Here is a 14,293-nt window from a genome sequence, read left to right on the forward strand (position 1 = left end):
ACTAATATACTTAGGATATATAGGGAAGTGATTAGGAATATCTTCTTTCCATCCAGAGCATTAAATTGCCTAATTTTCTGACAGCTAGAAATATATTACCAGTATACATAGAAAATGGAATGAAACAGAGTTAAGCCCTATCGTAGATTAAGGTAGAAGAAAAAAAAAAAAACCTCTATATATGGAAGAAAATCTCAGCCAGGGAAAATGCCTAGATCCTGCTACATCCTTCAAATGTGTGAGCTGCAGATTGCTTTTTCTTACTTTGCACAGTAGATGCAAAGATTATGCTGAAAACAGGGGGGAATATAATTGTACATGTGCCAAAATGAATTGAGGACTCAAGTCAAATAGAGACTCTGAATCTAACAAATTCAAAATCAGTGACTGACTCAGCAAAGCATTTCTCAGAAGCACATCCATCCAGCTAATTTAGTACCTACATATTTCAGAAAGGGTAGGCACATACCCAGAAATGGTTCACTAATTCAGTTTATTCTTTTAAATTCAGCTGTACTTGGAAAACAATGGCCTTCCTATGGAATAACAAGTCACAGCACAAATCAATTTAATTTCTTTCTTTATGTAAAGCTTAGTTAAATCTCTCACCTGTAACTAGCTTATTCTTCCCTCATTAACTTCTTCAGGATATTCTCTCCATCACTTATGTCTGTGGTTTGTCAGTGGCAGCCCAAAAGCCCTTACAGTAGGGGGTGACATAACTGTGAGATTCCCTCTTGGCACAATGTCAGTGACTGGCACTAAGAGACTGAGTGACATGACACCTCTGGAGTACAAGCTCTCTTGACTGTTATTTCTTAGTCATCTCAGTATGTTTGAAACAGTTGGTTTTCTTCCTTTAGACACTTGTCAACATTCGTATATAGTGTTTTAAATGGCACATTGTCACTAGCTATATCCAGTCAGGAAGTGCTGATGAGCTGTGAAGGTCTGTTTCCCATTCCCCAGCAGGAATTGGAGAAATGGAAACAGAAACAGCCTCATTCATATCACATAGCACTCAACTACTAACAGTTTCTTTTTGGAGTCACCTTATTTCAACTCTATGAATTTTGCTCATTGGTCAAAGCTTTGGGGTGTGAGTGAAAACTTTTGTAAAGTACAATAATACTTAAAGTTGTCATAGCCATCTATTCATTAATTATTGTATATTCTGTCAAATAATAATAAATAAAAAGCTTCCTATCAAAAATGCATTTAAAATTACACAGGTGACAAATGGTCGATTTATATTTACTAAGCAGATTATGTAATAAGCCAAATTAATTATAAAATTACCATAACAATTGAAAAATACTAATTTAAGCATGACTGGTTTTAATTTAAAAAATTAAAAATCAGTCTGTTCATAGAAAACACAAACATATAGAAGACTAAATGACCTGATAACTTAGATAGCCAATATAATAATATTTCCCACATCTGAATTTTTCATAAGAAAAGATTTAGAGATAAAATAAAAGGTGGTCATATCCAATTTAGAACTAGAAAAAAAAAAGATAGAAAAAGAATAAAATGAAAAAGAAAAAAGGATATTCTATAGTTTTCCCCCTCTTGCTTTCTAGAACCAAAAGGAGGTAACTTGTATCACTATTACAATTAACTCTATGATTAGACAGTTGATTTAAGCATACAGCGAAAACTGCCTTTTGTTCATTCAACACATCAACAAATTTTGGTGTTTTTATTTTATTCCCATTTGCATACCTATTGCCTTGACTTCGATTCATAATGGCACCTCTTTTCCTACTACTTTTCTCTGAGTTTTATCCTTCCTGTCACATTTTTCTTTCTTCTTCAACCTCTCTTCCCAGGAGATTCTAATCCCTACTTCTATTTCCTTTTACATTGTCCCAATATCATTCAAAAATCCACTATCACTTCTAATTCTCAATCACTGCTCTGAAGAGCTCATTCTACCCCCCAGGGGTCCTTTGCCCCAAAGCATTTTCACAATACTTGTCTCTTCATTTAGTTTTCCAATATTCCATCAATCTCTTTTATAACACCTTACTCTCCATCACATGCAACTTCAGAAAATATGTCCAATCAACTTATCCATCACTGACAATTCCTCTTATATATAACCCCATTAAAAATAAAATATTTGGAAACAGTGAGTTTTTATCTTTTCAAGATACTAAGACAATGAAAATTAGATATTTGTAAAATGCTGTGATTATAGTATAGTAATATTACCTCATATTTCTATAGTATTACATAACATATACATTTATATGCCTATATGTATATACACATATAGATACATCCACATATATAGATGGATATGTGTATATATGTGTATGATGTGTATATAGATGTGTGTGTGTATTATCTCAGTTTATCCCCAAAACAACCTTATGAAGTAGAATAGACAGGTAAATGAATTATTTGTAGTCATACTGATAGCAACTGATAATGGTGGAGTTCATATCTAGGTTTTAATTTTCCAAATGCATTTTCCTTTTCACAAGCACATCCACAGAATCTATTTGAAACACTTATACAAAAATCAAGGTTAAATAATTAGAAGGAAAAAAATAGCAATTTAAAAGATAAATTTTTAAAGTTCAATTATTCAAAAGCTTCTGTTGAAGATCTCATTTGTCTTTCACAATTTTCAAGATTGTTTAGATATTTGAGACACTAAATTGATATACTACAGGTACAATTTTAAAAAATTGAATTGATTTAGATACATAAGAATTTAATATTCAAGGAAATCCTATGGGGAAATCTTTTGTACATTATTCTAAATCCTTTAGAAAAATTTTTGTCTACTGTTCCTGTAGAAAAGGAACCAAATTGGGAATTGGAGGGCAGAATTTTCTTCTACTTTTGCTGTAACTAGCTGTGTGATTTTGGGCAAGTCACTTAATATCTCTGGTAATAGAATAAGTGAAAATAATAATGCTTATAACACCCACTTCCAAGGGCTTTGATAAGGATTAACTTCAATAGGAGGGTTAAAGAAAATTTAATGAAAAATTAAATACATTCATATATGTGTATATATGTTTGTGTGTGTATATATATATAAAATTTAGGAGTATATAGGAAATAAAATTAAATAGCTTGAATACATAAATTTAGCTTATTTTCATCAATAGGTAAAATGATGACCTCAGACTCAGTAAAATGTGACTTCAGGTACTGCCTCTGACACCTGACCTACTTGAAGGTGAGCAAAGAACACAATGTTTGAGTTCCCCCTCACAATTCTCTGACACTCTCAATTACAGATGAATTACTCTGACACTTTCAATTATAGAAGAATTACTCTAATCTGCATTGGTGGAAATCACTTCCTCATCAGATGGTTCTTTACATCATAGGTGTCAAACTAGAGATTGCTTGCATAAAACTTCCTGGGGGCCTAAACTAGATTAACTAGATAAACTCTGGTTTGTTTCAGCTAGGGGTTTCCATAAGTTTCTATCAGTTTTCTTGTGCATACCGAATTTGCTGTAGTTATTATTTTTTTAAATGAGTAACATTGAGCAAAATAACTGTTGTATCTAGTGCAGGCAGGATTTTTGCCCTTCAGTTAAATTAATTCAAAGGAATTTCAAGTTGCCTTTGGTTTAAGTGTGTTTACAAGAATATTTGATAGCTGAATCTTTAGAAATAACTGCATCTGCAATACGTGAATGATGTTTCTTGATTACAGGTTTTTTGGGGAAACATCTGTGCCCTTCTCTGTCACTTAGAAATATCTTGATGTTAATCTGAGTAAGGGATGCTGTTAATTTTTACATCATATTTATTTTCCAATTGACTTCTCTTTGGTGTAAATCAAGCCTATTAACATGCTTATCTATATCACTGACACATCACTCCACATCTTCAACTTTGATGGTCTTCTATATTTAGTTCTGCTCCTAAAAGTAGAAATTAGTCATTTATTGGCTATTCAGACTAGAATTTTAAATTGGTAAGAAACCTCCTTTTTCTGTTTAGGTAAAATAAATTTTATTAATGGCATTTGCCTTTACATCACAGAAATTTAACCCTCTTTCCCATTTGAATTTTTTTTAATAATAAAGAAAAATAATTACATAAAAACATATAAAATGTTTACAAAATTCTGAACTCAAATCACTGCTGTAAGAGGCATGTCTGCTTCATTATCTGTTCTCTGAGACCTATAATGAATTTCTGTTTACTAGATCTCTTTTAGTTACCTTTTTTATTTGCATCGTTTCAGGCATTGAGTATACTGACCTTTTGGTTCTGTTTATTTTATTCTGTATCAGTTCATATAAATCTTCCCAGATTTTTCCTAGTCATCATTTCTTATTCTATGGCAATATTCCATTATATTCATACACCATAGTTTAAGCCATTTCCCATTAGATAGGCACCCATTTTGTTTCTACTTCTATTTTGAATAAATTGGCTATTTTGAATAAATTGGCACATGTGAGACCTATTTTTTTTTTTCTGTTTTTGACTTCCTAGAGTATATGCTCAATAGTGTGACCTAGTCAAATGTTATAGATTGTTTGTCATATAATTCCAAATTGTTATTTGGCCTACTTCAATCAGTATGCATTTATTAAGTACCTACAGTGTTCCAAGCCCTGGACTAGTCACAATAGATAAATGTACAAAGAATGAGATAATCCTCAGTTTCAGGAATTTTTTTCCCCTTTTTAATAAAAACAAATTATTTTCCTCTTCCTCTCCCAGATCGAAAAACATACAAAAATCTTGTATCAAATGTGCATAGTAAAGCAAATCAAATTTCCACATTGGCCATGTACAAAAATATATGTCTCAGTCTGCATCTTGAATTCATTATCATCCTCTGTTACAATGAGACACCTTTCTTATATGCACTGCTCCCTTTCACTCAAGAATAGTTTTCCCTGCGTTTATAATCACGCACATTAAAACATTCAGTTTTGTAGCACATTATTAACATGGCACAAACAAAAAAGTCACTGAAAAAGATAAATTATTCCAAGCTAAACCATTCACTAAATAAATTGATTCTTTGGATTGTAGTCTTTACAAACAATTTTAAATATGGCTGCAAGAATCTCTAGGTTATCAACTGAGAAAATTAGTCTTAATTATAGTTTTGTTTTTTGTTGCTGTGTTTTGTTTGTTCATTTTTAGTCTGCACTTCTAATTGTATCCATGTTAGGAAGTTCAGTGTGGAAATTTCCTCTAAGTAGGTGGGCAATACATCTGCAAATTATAATCATGTTTGCTGTACTGCCGAGACTGACTTTTATATTGCAACCTGGCTAGTACAATTTAGAGGTAAAATTTAAACCCATATTTTTATGATGACCAAACCAATTCTCTGTCCAAATATGCCATTCTGTCTCTCTTATCTGCATTGGTAAAAAAGAAAGTGATAGTTTGTGGTAATTGATGTAGAAAATGCCAAGATGAAAAGCACTTTTGGTGGAAAGTTGTAAGTATATATGTGGGTGTCTTAGAATCTATTTCACAGAAATTCTTAACTCATCTCAGTTTTATCTTCCTACCAATCAAGAAAAAATTTGTTATCTGAAAATCTGATGCAGCTTTGTACTTTAAAAATTTCTATCAGAAACGACATTCAATAGACATGATGTGTGGCACATGCTGATTCTATGCTGCTTCAACAGAAAATTAAAACAACAGAGCTTACATCAATTAAATAGAAAAATCAAGGAATTAGGCATGTAACAAAAAAAAAAAAAAAAAACCCACTACTCAAAAAAAAAAAAATTAAAATCCCCAATTAAGCACCATATTGGAAATCTTGAAAATCAAAGGAGAGATTAATAAAATTGAAGTAATTAAACTAATAAATAAAATGTGTATTTTTTTTGGAAAAACAAGATAAACTATTAATTAATTTGATTTCAATAAAGATAGAAAAAAGCCAAATTGCCAGTACCAAAAATGAAAAGTATAAATTCAACAACAATAAGGAGAAAATTAAAGCAAAAATTTGTCAAAGACAACAACTATTACAACAGTGTCTGAAAATGTGTTCTTTCATAGCTGCTTTATCCTTTGAGTTCTGAAAGAAAATAAAGCAGTCCAGCTGTAACCTTTTTCATTACTGGCACTGGTAAATTCATATAGCGGTATATTCTCCTTCATCTTTAATAAAGATATTGGCAATTCGGACTCCATGGGCTAAGCTGATTAAAAGAAAAATTTAATGAACTTTAAAGGACATCTTATCTATAATCTTTTATCTGTATGGCTGTCATTTTTGGAAACTAAAAAAAAAAAAAAAAAAGACAGTGAATGCCTGGGAAAATTATTTCTTATCCACAAGGTCATTCTGGAAGTATATTTTTTCATCCTTTCCAGACATTTTTTAATTACATTTATTTCTAGAGAGTTGGCCACAGAAGTTCATGAAACTTATTTACTCAAATGCATTTAGGGCTATGTTGGTAAGTGTTTAACTGTATCTCCAACAAAACAAAACAGAATTAATACCACACTTTAAAGTTTAATCTCCATTATTAAACTTTTTATTTATTTATTTATTTTTTACTGAGGCAATTGGGGTTAAGTGATTTGCCCAGGGTTGCACATCTAGAAGGTGTTAGGTGTCTGAGATCAGATTTGAACTCAAGCCCTCCTGACTTCAGGGCTGGTACTCTATCTATTGTGCCACTTAGCTACCCCACTACATCATTTTTCTTAAATAAAACAATAAAATTCTAATTTGTAGATTTTGCTGACTTCCAAGGTGTAAATGCTTACTCTAAAAATTTTATAATCAGTTCTCAAACAAACATAAATGTTCTCCAGCACACTCCTGAATATGATATGTATATTTTTGAGTGTATATACACACACAAAAAACCACACACATTAATTCAATACCAGTGAAGTAAGCAAAATAATATCATTAAGGAGAACTTCATAAATATATATATATATACATATATATATATTATATATATAACAAGATGGGGAAGTTTAGAAGTGAATGAATTTAATTTAATATAATCTGGAGATTCAAATTTGCTACTGAAAGCAATGATATTTGGTTGCGTGGCATAATTTTTTTTTAATCTTAAAAGTTAGAAGAGACTTCAGAAGTGATTCATACTAACAATAATGATATTAGCTAGCATTTATATAATACTTTAAGATTTGGAAAGCAGTTATATGCATGTTAATTCATTTTTATCATTAAATGTTGCCTAGACTTCCCATAACTTGTACTTGGAAATTTAAATTTTTGCATCCAAGCAGAATTTACTTGACATGTGTCTTGTCATATTTTCTCATCACTGCCTCAATAAATGACTTTTTATCATGAATCACATATATGTATTTCTATGTTTGCACATAAAGATTTACATTTGTGTAAATAGTTCTGTGTTTAGAGATAAATACACAAGTATGATATAATTGTTTTTTTTTTAATGTGTAAATGTCTTACAAAAAAATCTTATATATTATCTGTTGCAGAAAATTTTTTGACAAAATTTCATAGTATTTTGAGGGTATATATAGTTAATATAATTTATGTTTACTAAAAGTAATATGTTATCAAATAATTATTCATTAAATACTTCTCAACTTTTTAGAAGTAAAGTTTATTGATTTTGTTACATATCGTAATAAAAATAGAAGCATCAAACAAAATACTGTAGTTTTCCATGGATTTAATTGTTGGCTTTTAGGCTAATAAATTCTTTAAGTAGCAGCATATTAGATACAAAGTAGAAAAAATTACCCACTGCAACATAAAAAAAAATCTTTTCTGACATATTTATATGTTACATCTTTATAAGCAAATTATTTAAATCTAGATAAACTCTAAAACCAAAAGAACATAAAAGATGAACCGTTTGATCAAGTGTTATTGTCTGTATATCCAAATAGTTGGTTATTTACACAAATACATTTGGCTGCTTTTATTGTCCAATGTGGCAATCATAATGTCACAAAGTCAATTTCTTGTCAATGTCTGGGGAAAATAATTAACATTTATTTGTTAAGCACTCATGATTCTCTTTATAAGATATTTTGATAAACTATGGATACTATAAAGAAGGCATGACCCTTCTCAAGGAGCTTAAAATTTAAATAGAAAGAATTATAGGTATTTTAAGACAACTAATAGATGAGAAGAGTTGCAACATTTCTGTCACTGAGGTACTATTCTTGTCAGAACCAGTCAAGTAAGATATATCATACTTGATCTGGCCAGAAGAGAGGAAAAGGACATCATTACATACAGCAGACTGAATGAAAGTCTTTTAGAAAGATCTGCAGGATTTAAAAGTGTCTTAGACTACTTTGAGTTCTCACCAAGCTAACCCCTGGCCATGACCAATCCAAAATCTTTCCAAATGGTCAATGTTATCTACTTTATTTGAATCATTTATCATAAAGAGAATGATTACAATCAATCACATGCCTATTTTTAAGGCATTGAGCTAAATATAGATGACCAAAATTGATAAGAAGTAGTACATGGTCGTGATAAACGTTTTAGAGTAAAATATCTTGTCCTGGATTTAGATGGTCATTAACTTCCTAGATCGTTCAGGGCAACTTAGTTTCTATGAGCATTAGTTTATATCTGTAACAAAAAAGAGAATGCACTGAATAATAGCCAAATGACTTTTTATCTCTTAATGTTTATGATTCTAAACAATCTAAAATGGAAAAGAGAAAAAACTAAAATTAAAATAATGAGGAATAACATGAATTTGACAGCATGAAAAGGAAAACCAAGGTTTTAGAAAGGGGTAAAAATATAGGAAAACATTATTGCTATTCAAAACATGATTGGTATTACCTTTGTGATCTAGAGAGTAAAGCTTTGTAGTTAAAATATTCCTTTTCCTATAACCCAAGGATATACCTAATCTAATAATGTTAGAATCTAGTATGATATACTTGCCAAATGAAAATTGTCTTCTGGTAAGTAGGTAGGTAGACTTATTTGTTAAGGATGTAAAAAAAAAGATTGATTGAGGTAAAAATAATATAATTTATGGTCTATAAAGGTCTTTAAGGTTCATCTGGTCTAATTTCCTCAATTTACAAATGAAGAAAGTTCATTGTAAGAAGAAGAAACCTCAAAGACCACCTAATCCATCTCCCTTATCTTATAGTTGAAGAAATAGAAGTTACATGTATTATATTTTCTCTTAGGTTTGGTGATGCAAGCAACTATATATAACACTTTAAATTTATGATATTAAAATTTAGAATCTACCCTAATCACGCAAAATACAAATAATACCAAGATAACATCATAGTAGCAAGTATTAGATATGTAGATAATTCTAAGTTCATATATAAATCATGTTAGTACAATACTTACTGGTCATTGAAATCCTTATTACTATGCCAGTGACAGAACACTCACTCTCTCATCAGGCAGTCTATTCTATTTTCAGTCAGCTTTATTGATATTTTATTTCTTGAATTGAGCTAATACCTGCCTCCTTCTAACTTCAACCTAGTTCTGCCCTCTGGGGATAAATGAAATGAAGTGTAATATGGAACTTTATAAGATAAATTAGGTTATCTTAAACAAGTTCAAACTACATCTGGAGTACTGTCTTCAATTCTAAGGTTCCCACAACAAAGAAGGATGCTGACAAGATGACATTCATTCAGAGAATGGCAATCAGATGAGGTGAGAGACCCCAAAATATGTTCTATAAGAAAGAAATGAAGAGACTAGGGATATGGGGTAGATGGGGTAAAAAAGATGTAGAGAAACAATAATAATTTGCTAAATGAAATATATCTAGGTAAATAAATAGGTACATTTACTTATTTGTTACTGAGGTAACAAATTGATTGAAGAATAATATAATTCATAATCTAAAAGGATCCAGAAAGGAAATTGAAGAAAGGGATAGAGTCAGGGACAAGGAAAAAATACTAAAAGAATAAAACAAGTGTTTTATCTCTTTAGGATAAATAAATAACGTTTTGCTTTTTCATCAAAAAAGGTATTTTTGAGGTGAAGAAATTAAAAAATCCATATCAAATTGACTTTTTTATGTCCTTAAAAGGAAACAAATTTTGACTAAAATGTTCACATCACGAACAAAACTCATTACCTCAAGTGTCACTTAATCACCTTGGTCCTAAATTTCCTCATATATAAAATGAAGGAGCTGAACTAGATGACTTCAGCAGTTCCTTCTAGGTGGAATAGAGAGAGATAAAGTGAAGAATTTATGGGAATGTATGAATTCTTTTTCTGTATTTTATTTTCATTATTTCTGTGTTTCCCCTATGATCTGTATAATATGTGCAGGCTCATATTTACTTGAGCCTTGGCTACCTATAAACACATTTACTTAACCTGAGCTGATGACATTTATCAGTATTTCACATTTACTGATATTTAGTCTATTAGCTTGACCACTATCTGTTTGATTAAGCCTGAAGGCCTGATTTTCTGTTTCCCTAGAAATTAGGAGATTTTAGGGAAACAGAAACCTTCCATTCCAATCTCTCCAAATAGCAACAACCAATTAGATGCCTCCCCTTCCCCTTCTCAATGTGCTCTTACTTGTGATATAATTTCTTGTATAAAAGCTGTGTATCTTTACTATGTCCTTAATCCTCCTACATGAGCTTTCTCTTTCTTATCTCGTGATGGGAGGGCTCATCTCTGGAGGTTTTAATAAACAACTTATCTGCTTTCTACTGAATGATCTCTGAGTAGTCATTTTGGGTAAGGGTCTTCTACATCCCTCACATTTCTAATCCCAGTTCTATAATCTTATGGCTAGAAAACATTGACTTTTTGGAATTTTAAATAATTTTTAAAAAATTTTTGGCAATTACTTTGAAAAATTACAGTTTTGCTAATAATCAATAACATAGTTCAGCTCCACCTGTTTCCCCTGGCATTTTTTCAGTTCTATTCCCAATGGTGAACCAGATGCTTATTCATATCTTTTCTTTCTTCTCTCAGAAACTAGACACAGCTTTTTCACCTTATTTCAAGAACTACTTCAATAATTTGATCATCATAGCAAGAATATACGTGGTATGCATTTGCATATTTCTTCACAAGGCAAAATTAATTTGTAAGAGGAATACTGGGACAATTGTGTGTATTTCCTTTGTGAGGACCCAGCAGATGAAAATGACATCTCTTTGTATGACTCCCTTTTAAAGATCATGTATATTAATTAATTAACTGGGTTGTTTACCAACTGTGTTAAATATACATATCAATTTGAAATTAGCACTTAAAATGATTTTATTCTGCCTTTAAGATTACTTTGACAGCTTGAAGGGTACCCAAAGCATTTTGAAATTTGACTTTGTTTTTTAGATTTATGAAACATGAAAACTTCCTTCCATAAGTTACTATGATTGAGCCCCCACAGAGTGCCCTGTATTGCGTGAAGTGCTTAAAAAACATCATGCTTCACTTCCCTTCTTTAAATGCTGTGAATCTAATGACTAATGCCTGCACTACCTACACACAAGCAAACAATAGACAAGAAAGGAACATGTAAGACAGATGACGGTATGTATAAAAAAAGCATCTGAAAGCCTGGCTTATATGAAAATAGACAATTAACATTATTTTTCAGTTGATTGTCACTGAAATCAGTGTGAGCAATTTGAGCAAAACTTTTATTCCAAGTTTCTGCACTATCCAAAATAGACAAAATATTTGAATTAAGCAAGATTACTAAACTCGATTAGGTCTACTTTCTCATGATCCTACTGTCATACCCAGTACATCTATGCTTAAATGCTAGCGTAAGATAGGCTGGAGCAAAGGTGAGGCTTCATTAAATTTTACCATCTACAAAAGAGCCATCATGGCTATGAAGTGGATATAGAACAGGTAATCCACTCATAGCCATAAAAGCTTCCAGAGGCCTAAGAGATATTTCTCTCTAGTGGAATGAATAGAAAGCACTCAAATAGCAGGGATTGAGCATCCACAATGTGAAGAATACTACCTATGAAGTCCTTAAGAAAAAAAGGAAATAGTCTCTGCCATCTATGGTAGTATCTAATTTAGCTAATAGACAAAGCAAAAGCACATACAGATGGACCTGAACTCATATATTTAAATAAAATAAATAGTTCAATATATAAATGAAGGTCTATAGAGAAATACCTTTCCAAAGAGATGTTAGATTGAGGGGAGTGATCAGATATAGATAATTGGCTGGGAAAACCTCTCTCTAAGTATATTTTTATGTTTTCCCCTTTGTGTCTATGTCTGTACATACCTAAACATGAGATAAAAAAGAAAAATGCTAGTAGGCACAAAGGAATATTTTGAAAATAGACCAATGTACAAAGACAAAGAAGATAATAAAACCCCTTTAAATTTGTGTGCAATTTAGATTGAAGTTTTTATTGATTTGTTAATAACCACTGTATTTACTTTCATTTTTTTCTAATTTCCTTTTAAAAGAGAAAAAAAAATATGAGTTGTTCCATGGTCCTGTATGTGTCTTTTTTTAATCCTTAGATATGCTTCCTTCTCTTAGCATTTTTAGATGTTTGTCAATATTCCAAAGCAGATTTTCAAGGCAGTGTTACATTAATAGCATCAATATTGCCTATGGTCCCAAAAGTGCTGTTTTGCTCATTAGCATAAAAGATTAAAATGGATTTGAAAAACATTTTTTTCAAAGAAAGTTGAATTGTACAGAGAAAGAAAAATTCATTCAAAGGGAATTTCCAGGCTACAGTTTATATTCCATTTTTATAGAATTGATTATTGAAATAACTTTGCCAAAAGGCCTGAGGATGAAGAAGAGTACAAACTGTGTGCTTAAATGAAAATAGATTTGATCATGTGAACTATGCTAGAATTATTATCATTCAATGGTGCTGAGATGTAATAATATTTTATACTAGCTTGCCAGAGCCCAGACTTTTGTACTAAATAATCCATCCTGGGTTCAATGAACAATTGTTAGCTCTTCTACTGGAGATGTGCAAATGCTGGCTGGTTTAGTTCCTGTTTAAGTTTGTAGGCACAAAAAAGTACCCACTGAATAAGAGCAGGTTTAAGATTTGATCAATAAATGACCTTGGAACTTTTCTTTTCAAAATTCAGGCTCAAACAAAAACGGTCTTCCATACACGTCTTGGTTTGTAGGCTGTTGTTTCTTTCAAAGACAAATGAGAAATCTGAGGACAATCTGAAAACCTGTCTGGAGGGGCTAAAGAAAGAAATAAGATTTAGGGATAACATACACTTGCTTAGAACAGAACACATTAAGTAATCTACCCCATTTATATACAGATTTCTTGACAAATCTTCTGAAAATAAAAGACCCAAGTTCTGTTCTGGGTATGTGGAATAATTAAATAATGATTTCTGCTTTGGATTTGAATTTTTAAATCAAATATAAATATGAAAAGATGGAACCAGTGGTATATATTTAAGTGTCAAAACAGACAAGTAAGAATAACTACCATTAATATATTTTTACTATGTTTCAGGCTCTGTGCTAAGTGTTTTACAAACTTCATCTCATTTGATCCTCACAAGATTTGATTAATGTATGACTTTTGTCATTCATTGAGAAATAGTTGCTATTATTATTATTATCCACAGTTTACAATTGAGGAAACTGAGAAATTAGAGTGACTTAGTCAGCACCACACAGCTAGTTAATGTCTGAGTCTGGATTTGAACTCGGGTTTTCCTGGCCTTACACCCAGTGTCTTATATAATTGTCCTCCCCAAAAGTGGAGAGCAATCTTAAGAGAAGATTAGAGAAAGGAGAGAGAACTTCTGTCAAGCTGGATCAAGAGGGTCAAAGGAGGTTTGGGATATAAGTTTTGAATTTTCTAGCATGAATAAGGTTTGGGCAGCTGCAGAGAAGAAAGCACAGCAATCTACTTTAGAGAAAATCACATTATATGGGCTCACATTGTATGTGGACATAGCAGAATAAAAAGCAACTGAGAATCCCAACTAAGTTGAGCTGAAGACTTAGCATTTAGAAGCATCAGAAAGACTCAGAAAGTTCATTTACTTATAAGACCATCTTAAAGTGAAGTTGTTTGCCACAATCAAATATGCACTCATCAATTCCTCACAACATTTAATGTGATCTTGAGACAAATGTAAACATGTACTTTTCAAAAGAAAAAAGAAAAGGAAAAAAAAATATCACCAAATCTTTCCCTTCTCCTCAATTCTTTGTTCTCCAAGCACCTTAGGGAAAACATTAAACAAATATATCTCAAGAAATAAAAGCTATAACTGATTCAAAATAATAAGTGACTATGTCATTTTGGTTTTATTGTTATGTCACCCAGAAGA

General features: G+C 31.3%; 1 protein-coding gene across 5 annotated transcripts in view; it reads right to left on the reverse strand.

The window, feature by feature from the left end:
* PCDH9 (protocadherin 9) overlaps positions 1-14,293 on the reverse strand; it is a 1,020,109-nt gene that overhangs the window by 67,363 nt on the left and 938,453 nt on the right. The window lies entirely within an intron of this gene.

Source organism: Sarcophilus harrisii, chromosome 3 (genome assembly GCF_902635505.1).
Source record: "Sarcophilus harrisii chromosome 3, mSarHar1.11, whole genome shotgun sequence".
In the NCBI taxonomy this organism is placed as follows: Eukaryota; Metazoa; Chordata; class Mammalia; order Dasyuromorphia; family Dasyuridae; genus Sarcophilus; species Sarcophilus harrisii.